Below are 9,916 nucleotides of genomic sequence, written 5' to 3'. Positions count from 1 at the left end.
ATCATATAGCATCATACTATATCATACGGTATCATATCGTATCATATAGCATCATACTATATCATACTGTATCATATCGTATCATATAGCATCATATTATATCATATCATATAATATAGCATCATATAGTATCATACAATATCATACCGTATCATACTGTATCATATAGCATCATACTATATCATACTGTGTCATATCATATCATATAGCATCATATTACATCATATCGTATAATATAGCATCATATAGTATCATACAATATCATAATGTATCATATTGTATCATATAGCATCATACTATATCATACTGTATCATATCGTATCATATAGCATCATATTATATCAAATCGTATAATATAGCATCATACTATATCATACTCTATCATACCGTATCATACTGTATCATATAGCATCATACTATATCATACTGTATCATATCGTATCATATAGCATCATATTATATCATATCGTATAATATAGCATCATATAGTATCATACAATATCATACCGTATCATACTATATCATACAGTATCACACCGTATCATATTGCATCATAAAGTATCGTACCGTATCATACCGTATCATACTGTATCATATAGCATCATACTATATCATACGGTATCATATCGTATCATATAGCATCATACTATATCATACTGTATCATATCGTATCATATAGCATAATATTATATCATATCATATAATATAGCATCATATAGTATCATACAATATCATACCGTATCATACTGTATCATATAGCATCATACTATATCATACTGTATCATATCATATCATATAGCATCATATTATATCATATCGTATAATATAGCATCATATAGTATCATACAATATCATAATGTATCATATTGTATCATATAGCATCATACTATATCATACTGTATCATATCGTATCATATAGCATCATATTATATCATATCGTATAATATAGCATCATATAGTATCATACAATATCATACCGTATCACTATATCATACAGTATCACACCGTATCATATTGCATCATAAAGTATCGTACCGTATCATACCGTATCATACTGTATCATATAGCATCATACTATATCATACGGTATCATATCGTATCATATAGCATCATACTATATCATACTGTATCATATCGTATCATATAGCATATTATATCATATCATATAATATAGCATTATAGTATCATACAATATCATACCGTATCTACTGTATCATATAGCATCATACTATATCATACTGTCATATCATATCATATAGCATCATATATATCATATCGTAATATAGCTCATATAGTATCATACAATATCATAATGTATCATATTGTATCATATAGCATCATACTATATCATACTGTATCATATCGTATCATATAGCATCATATTATATCATATCGTATAATATAGCATCATACTATATCATACTCTATCATACCGTATCATACTGTATCATATAGCATCATACTATATCATACTGTATCATATCGTATCATATAGCATCATATTATATCATATCGTATAATATAGCATCATATAGTATCGTACCGTATCATAATGTATCATATTGTATCATATAGCATCATACTATATCATACTGTATCATATCGTATCATATACCATCATATTATATCATACTGTATCATATCGTATCATACTATCATACCATATCATACCGTATCATACTGTATCATATAGCATCATACTATATCATATCGTATAATATAGCATCATATAGCATCATACAATATCATACCGTATCATACTGTATCATATAGCATCATACTATATCATACTGTATCATATCGTATAATATAGCATCATATAGTATCGTACCGTATCATAATGTATCATATTGTATCATATAGCATCATACTATATCATACTGTATCATATCATATCATATAGCATCATATTATATCATATCGTATAATATAGCATCATATAGTATCATACAATATCATACCGTATCATACTGTATCATATAGCATCATACTATATCATACTGTATCATATTGTATCATATAACATCATATTATATCATACTGTATCATATCGTGTCATATAGCATAATATTATATCATATCATATAATATAGCATCATACTATATCATACTGTATCATATCGTATCATATAGCATCATATTATATCATATCGTATAATATAGCATCATACTATATCATACTGTATCATACCGTATCATACTGTATCATATAGCATCATACTATATCATACTGTATCATATCGTATCATATAGCATCATATTATATCATATCGTATCATATAGCATCATATAGTAACGTACTATATCATACCGTATCATATCGTATCATATAGCATCATACTATATCATACTGTATCATATCGTATCATATACCATCATATTATATCATACTGTATCATATCGTATCATATAGCATCATATTATATCATATCGTATAATATAGCATCATATAGCATCATACTATATCATACTGTATCATATCGTATCATATAGCATAATATTATATCATATCATATAATATAGCATCATATAGTATCATACAATATCATACCGTATCATACTGTATCATATAGCATCATACTATATCATACTGTATCATATCGTATCATATAGCATCATACTATATCATACTGCATCATATTGTATAATATAGCATCATTCTATATCATACTGTATCATACCGTATCAAATAGCATAATATTATATCATATCATATAATATAGCATCATATAGTATCATACAATATCATACCGTATCATACTGTATCATATAGCATCATACTATATCATATCGTATAATATAGCATCATATAGCATCATACAATATCATACCGTATCATACTGTATCATATAGCATCATACTATATCATACTGTATCATATCGTATCATATAGCATCATATTATATCATATCGTATAATATAGCATCATATAGTATCGTACCGTATCATAATGTATCATATTGTATCATATAGCATCATACTATATCATACTGTATCATATATCATATAGCATCATATATCATATCGTATAATATAGCATCATATAGTATCATACAATATCATACCGTATCATACTGTGTCATATAGCATCATACTATATCATACTGTATCATATTGTATCATATAACATCATATTATATCATACTGTATCATATCGTATCATATAGCATAATATTATATCATATCATATAATATAGCATCATACTATATCCTACTGTATCATATCGTATCATATAGCATCATATTATATCATATCGTATAATATAGCATCATACTATATCATACTGTATCATACCGTATCATACTGTATCATATAGCATCATACTATATCATACTGTATCATATCGTATCATATAGCATCATATTATATCATATCGTATCATATAGCATCATATAGTAACGTACTATATCATACCGTATCATATTGTATCATATAGCATCATACTATATCATACTGTATCATATCGTATCATATACCATCATATTATATCATACTGTATCATATCGTATCATATAGCATCATATTATATCATATCGTATAATATAGCATCATATAGCATCATACTATATCATACTGTATCATATCGTATCATATAGCATAATATTATATCATATAATATAATATAGCATCATATAGTATCATACAATATCATACCGTATCATACTGTATCATATAGAATCATACTATATCATACTGTATCATATCGTATCATATAGCATCATACTATATCATACTGTATCATATTGTATAATATAGCATCATACTATATCATACTGTATCATACCGTATCAAATAGCATAATATTATATCATATCGTATAATATAGCATCATATAGTATCATACATTACCATACCGTATCATATTGTATCATATAGCATCATACCATATCATACCCTGTCATACCATATCATGTTGCATCATATAGTATTGTACTATATCATACCGTATCACACAGCGTCATACTGTATCATATAGTATCATATTATATCATATCGCATAATGTAGCGTCATATAGTATCATACTATATCATACCCTATCATACCGTATAATACTGTATCACATAATGGAAACTTTATGGAAACTTTAACTTTTCTTATTTACATATACTCATGCAATTATAAATCTCGCTTAATAAGGTACTACATGAATCACAATTAAATAATATGTTTATATATATAATAACGACTCTAAATGACTATAACGTAAGTAAAGCATGTAAATTTTTGTACAAATTGTTTCAAAAAGGGGACGTCTAGCCTGAGCGCACCCGGCTTTATTTTTCGCATTGACGTCAAGCTACAATGTTATTTTCCAGTTTGAGTAACATTCGCAGAATACAATTATTGGGGGAAAGAGGGGGAAATAAGTAATACTGGGCAGGGACAGTAAAGAACCTGGAGAAAATTTTCCTTTTTGTTCATTGTAACGCCCTTGCATCGGTCCCTTGGCTTGCTTTGGTGTTTTCCCGTTCGGGAAAAAATAGACCATTTACATTATTTACGCAGTTGTAATCAATCGAGTTTACGTAACACACAACGTGGTCTAGGTTCAATTCTCTAATTACGTTTTACAGTCGGTATTCGGTATACTATCCTTCTATAGGGCGTGTATGCTTCCTTTAATTATCTTGACCGCTATATTTATGCTCGACTGCTATATTTATATATTAATCTCGGAAGCACTTGCAATGGTGCATCCGCGGCAACTTACTTTTCCTTATTCTATTAATGTCAGTCTATAGTCATATTTTTCCATCATCCGATATCCGTTACACCATCCTCCTCCTTATGCTCTCATCTTGAGGACATGCTTTCAATCAAATCCGTACCTTAGTGACGGATTAATGTTTTGTCTAAGTCTGCAGCTCGAGCACGAGGAAATCCGTCAATTTCTACTATTTATCCGTCAATTCCGTTTGTAGTGCAAACCGGTTTGCCCACTTTAACTGGTCGTGGTCATCACCTTCGGTAAGACCCTCCCTTTGAAACAAAACGATAGTCTGCCCCAGCCCGTTTTAGGATTCTATAAGGCCCCACCGATCTATGTCTGAACTTCCAACCTTTCGGTCTTTTCGACATGATTGTTTCGCCCGATTCGAAAGGCCGCCAAGTAGTTGTCGTTTGATTGAGCTTTTTTCCGATACTTTTGATGTGATTCTCTGGCATGCGTGTAATATGAAATGCTGACCTAACTGACTGTAAATATTTGCTCTGGTTGGATGGTGTTGTTAGCGGCATGCCTAAATTCAATTCAACTGGCAGCCTAGGTAATTGCCCAAAAACTACCTCATATACGGAGACAAGCCTAGTGTGTCGTGTCTACTAGTATAGTAAGTGAACGTGACTGAATCTAGCCACAAGTCCCAATCATCTCGCCTATTAGAAACAAAGGATAGCCTCAATTGTGCGATTTTGGCGCGTCCGTTACACTGAGGACGGTAGCTACTAGTACAAACTTAAGGATATTGCATATGTTGTGTAATATGAATGAAATCCCATGCAAATGTAATCATATGCAATTCTAATTAGACTTCGACTATCTATCTATCTGCGGCCAACGTTTTTGCAAATGGGTGTATATATATATATATATATATATATATATATATATATATATATATATATATATATATATAATGCTATATGATACAACATGATATAGTATGATATATTATGATGCTATATATAATATAATAATGTTTGATATATTATGGTAATATATGATACGATACGATACAGTATGATATAGCATGATGCTATATGATACAGTATGATACGGTATGATTTTGTATGATACTATATAATGCTATATTATATGATATGATATAATATTATGCTATTTGATACGATATAATACAGTATGATATAGTATGATGCTATATGATACAGTATGATACGGTATTATACGGTACGATACTTTATGATGCAATATGATACGGTATGATATTGTATGATACTATATGATGTTATATTATACGATATGATATAATATGATGCTATATGACACGATATGATACAGTATGATATAGTATGATGCTATATTATATGATATGATATAATATGATGCTATATGATACGATATGATACAGTATGATATTGTATGGTGCTATATGATACAATATGATACATTATGATAAGGTATGATATTGTATGATACTATATGATGCTATATTATATGATATGATATAATATTATGCTATATGATACGATATGATACAGTATGATATAGTATGATGCTATATGATGCTATATTATACGATATGATATAATATGATGCTATATGATACGATATGATACAGTATGATATAATATGATGCTATATGATACGATATGATACAGTATGATTTAGTACGATACTATATGATGCAATATGATACGGTATGATATAGTACGATACTATATGATGCAATATGATACGGTATATTGTATGATACTATATGATGCTATATTATATGATATGATATAATATTATGCTATTTGATACGATATGATACAGTATGATATAGTATGATGCTATATGATACAGTATGATACGGTATGATACGGTACGATACTTTATGATGCAATATGATACGGTGTGACACTGTATGATATAGTATGATACGGTATAATATTGTATGATACTATATGATGCTATATTATACGATATGATATAATATTATGCTATATGATACGATATGATACAGTATGATAGAGTATGATGCTATATGATACAGTATGATACGGTATGATATTGTATGATTCTATATGATGCTATATGATACGATATGATATAATATGATGCTATATGATACGATATGATACAGTATGATATAGTATGATGCTATATGATACAGTATGATACGGTATGATACGGTACGATACTTTATGATGCAGTATGATATAGTATGATGCTATATGATACAATATGATACGGTATGATATTGTATGATACTATATGATGCTATATTATACGACATGATATAATATGATGCTATATGATACGATATGATACAGTATGATATAGTATGATGCTATATGATACAGTATGATACGGTATGATATTGTATGATACTATATGATGCTATATTATACGATATGATATAATATGATGCTATATGATACGATATGATACAGTATGATATAGTATGATGCTATATGAGACAGTATGATACGGTATGATACGGTACGATACTTTATGATGCAATATGATACGATATGATACAGTATGATATAGTATGATGCTATATGATACAGTATGATACGGTATGATATTGTATGATACTATATGATACAGTATGATACGGTATGATACGGTACGATACTTTATGATGCAATATGATACGGTGTGATACTGTATGATATAGTATGATACGGTATGATATTGTATGATACTATATGATGCTATATTATACGATATGATATAATATTATGCTATATACGATATGATACAGTATGATATAGTATGATGCTATATGATACAGTATGATACGGTATGATATTGTATGATACTATATGATACAGTATGATACGGTATGATACGGTACGATACTTTATGATGCAATATGATACGGTGTGATACTGTATGATATAGTATGATACGGTATGATATTGTATGATACTATATGATGCTATATTATACGATATGATATAATATTATGCTATATGATACGATATGATACAGTATGATATAGTATGATGCTATATGATACAGTATGATACGGTATGATATTGTATGATACTATATGATACAGTATGATACGGTATGATACGGTACGATACTTTATGATGCAATATGATACGGTGTGATACTGTATGATATAATATGATACGGTATGATATTGTATGATACTATATGATGCTATATTATACGATATGATATAATATTATGCTGTATGATACGATATGATACAGTATGATATAGTATGATGCTATATGATACGATATGATACGGTACGATACTTTATGATGCAATATGATACGATATGATACAGTATGATATAGTATGATGCTATATGATGCGAAATTATACGATATGATAAAATATGATGCTATATGATACGATATGATACAGTATGATATAATATGATGCTATATGATAGGATATGATACAGTATGATATAGTATGATGCTATATGATACAATATGATACGGTATGATGTAGTACGATACTATATGATGCTATATGATACGATATGATATAGTATGATGCTATATGATACGATATGATACAGTATGATATAGTATGATGCTATATGATACAGTATGAGACGGTATGATATTGTATGATACTATATGATGCTATATTATACGATATGACATAATATTATGCTATTTGATACGATATGATACAGTATGATATAGTATGATGCTATATGATGCTATATGATACAGTATGATACGGTATGATACAGTATGATACGGTATGATATTGTATGATACGGTATGATACGGTACGATACTTTATGATGCAATATGATACGGTGTGATACTGTATGATATAGTATGATACGGTATGATATTGTATGATACTATATGATGCTATATTATACGATATGATATAATATTATACGATATGATATAATATTATGCTGTATGATACGATATGATACAGTATGATATAGTATGATGCTATATGATACGATATGATACGGTACGATACTTTATGATGCAATATGATACGATATGATACAGTATGATATAGTATGGTGCTATATGATGCGAAATTATACGATATGATAAAATATGATGCTATATGATACGATATGATACAGTATGATATAATATGATGCTATATGATAGGATATGATACAGTATGATATAGTATGATGCTATATGATACAATATGATACGGTATGATATAGTACGATACTATATGATGCTATATGATACGATATGATATAGTATGATGCTATATGATACGATATGATACAGTATGATATAGTATGATGCTATATGATACAGTATGACACGGTATGATATTGTATGATACTATATGATGCTATATTATACGATATGACATAATATTATGCTATTTGATACGATATGATACAGTATGATATAGTATGATGCTATATGATACAGTATGATACAGTATGATACAGTATGATACGGTATGATATTGTATGATACTATATGATGCTATATGATACGATATGATACAGTATGATATAGTATGATGCTATATGATACAGTATGATGCGGTATGATATTGTATGATACTATATGATGCTATATTGTACGATATGATATAATATGATGCTATATGATACGATATGATACAGTATGATATAGTATGATGCTATATGATACAGTATGATGCGGTATGATATTGTATGATACTATATGATGCTATATTATATGATATGATATAATATTATGCTATATGATACAATATGATACAGTATGATATAGTATGATGCTATATGATACAGTATGATACGGTATGATATTGTATGATACTATATGATGCTATATTATACGATATGATATAATATGATGCTATATGATACGATATGATACAGTATGATATAGTATGATGCTATATGATACAGTATGATACGGTGTGATACTGTATGATATAGTATGATACGGTATGATATTGTATGATACTATATGATGCTATATTATACGATATGATATAATATGATGCTATATGATGCTATATGATACGATATGATACAGTTTGATATAATATGATGCACTATGATACAATTTGATACAGTATGATATAGTATGATGCAATATGATACAGTGTGACACGGTATGATACGGTATGATATAGTACGATACTATATGATGCAGTATGATACGGTGTGATATAGTTTGATGCTTAATGATATGATATGATACAATAGATGTTTAAAAAAAGGGTGTTGTATGTATATTGGTGTATACTGAACATGGAATTATTATCGTCAACTTCATGTAAGCTA

Source organism: Dendronephthya gigantea, unplaced genomic scaffold (assembly GCF_004324835.1).
Source record: "Dendronephthya gigantea isolate DGI-Jeju-01 unplaced genomic scaffold, DenGig_1.0 000006F, whole genome shotgun sequence".
NCBI lineage: Eukaryota > Metazoa > Cnidaria > Anthozoa > Malacalcyonacea > Nephtheidae > Dendronephthya > Dendronephthya gigantea.
Note: the sequence above shows the minus strand (reverse complement) of the source record.